This window comes from Clytia hemisphaerica, unplaced genomic scaffold (genome assembly GCF_902728285.1).
Source record: "Clytia hemisphaerica strain Z4C2 unplaced genomic scaffold, Clytia hemisphaerica genome assembly, whole genome shotgun sequence".
Lineage (NCBI taxonomy): Eukaryota > Metazoa > Cnidaria > Hydrozoa > Leptothecata > Clytiidae > Clytia > Clytia hemisphaerica.
This window is the reverse complement of record NW_027104200.1, coordinates 559,928-561,182: the sequence shown is the minus strand read 5'-3', so window position 1 is coordinate 561,182 and position 1,255 is coordinate 559,928. Positions and strand designations below refer to the sequence as shown.

At 36.3% G+C, this 1,255-nt stretch overlaps 1 protein-coding gene across 1 annotated transcript in view; it reads left to right on the top strand.

The window, feature by feature from the left end:
• Nucleotides 1–678: 678 nt before the first annotated feature.
• The window catches only part of LOC136815221 (N-acetylglucosamine-1-phosphotransferase subunit gamma-like), a 15,157-nt gene continuing 14,580 nt past the window's right edge, over nt 679–1,255 (top strand). Inside the window, exon 1 of the mRNA XM_067071667.1 lies at nt 679–781. The gene's annotated coding sequence lies outside the window, so the exon portion shown is untranslated. The remainder of the gene's footprint in view (nt 782–1,255) is intronic.

Sequence of the window (1,255 nt, the reverse complement as noted above, 5' to 3'; positions counted from 1 at the left end):
TAGTGACTAAGGAGGCGCAACCATGGTTTGCGCCGACGGGCTGGAAAATTTTCGATTTTGACCTGTCTTATTCGGCTAAAACAGCTTCCTTTTTGTTCTGATTTTCTGAAAGAAAACTGTTAAGTTTGTTTTTTTTAAAACAAAATAGTATAATTAGACTTATTTAAGTGTCCATCTGTCCCCTCTTAGAAAGGTTCTAACGTTTTTATTGGCACGCGCACAGAAAAGAAAAAGATTATTAGGTGAAGAGAAATTTTTTATTTTGCTTTGCAAAAAAGTGGAGGGGCCATGGCCCCCCCGGCCCCCCCGGTGGCGCGGGCCCTGCTATAGTTCTGAGCCATATTGATACAAATGAAAATGTGTTTCTTGAAAATACAGAAATTTATATCAGATTAGGGTATCTAATAATACTTTATCCATCATAAACCATTTTTGGCATTTTCTGACCACTGACTGGCTGTCTGTATACTGTGTCCATCGGCACCTCCGACACTTTTGCGGACTTCAAAGTAAACACTTAGAAATAACGTAAACAAATGTGATTGGTCATACTCACCAGAAAATTATTGAAGGTGAAGCGGCCATTTTTGTTTTGATACGTTTGTCCAAAAAATAGACTAGATTGTGAAGCATGAAGAAACCTGACCTGGCAAAAAAAGACATGTAACATGCCGACAACGACTGACGACATTTTGGTTTGGAAGGAGTTTGAAGAAGACTGGAAGAGGAACAACAACTAGCAATTTCAAATCTAATGAAAAAGACAACAACATATGAATAGGTTAATTCTTTACACGTAACTTGAATATTGGAAATGCGAGAATCTTTATTTTAAATTTATTATTTTTCATCTTCTTCCACTTAGTCTAAGTTAGAGTAGGTGGGGCTGGTTGGCAGACGTGTTCACGAGCAACTTTTTGAACCCAGAGAAATATGAAAATATTAATTTCAGAGAAAAATCCTATTGCTCCTTTTTTTAAAACCTTTATTCTATCATCTGTGGTCAAACTTGAAAAATACACATTTTCCGAAAATGATTTTTGTTGGGGTGGTGAAAAAAAACATCAATTTTACCAGACCCGATCAATCGAACTTATCGAACCAATCGAACAGTCGAACTAATCGAACTCCATCTAATTAATAGAACACTCACAATTTTTGAGGCAATAGCAGTTCGATTAGTCAGTTAGTCACACTATAGGAAATTAAGCTTTCAGAAAAAACAACATCAGTCATCTACAGGATACATTTCAAC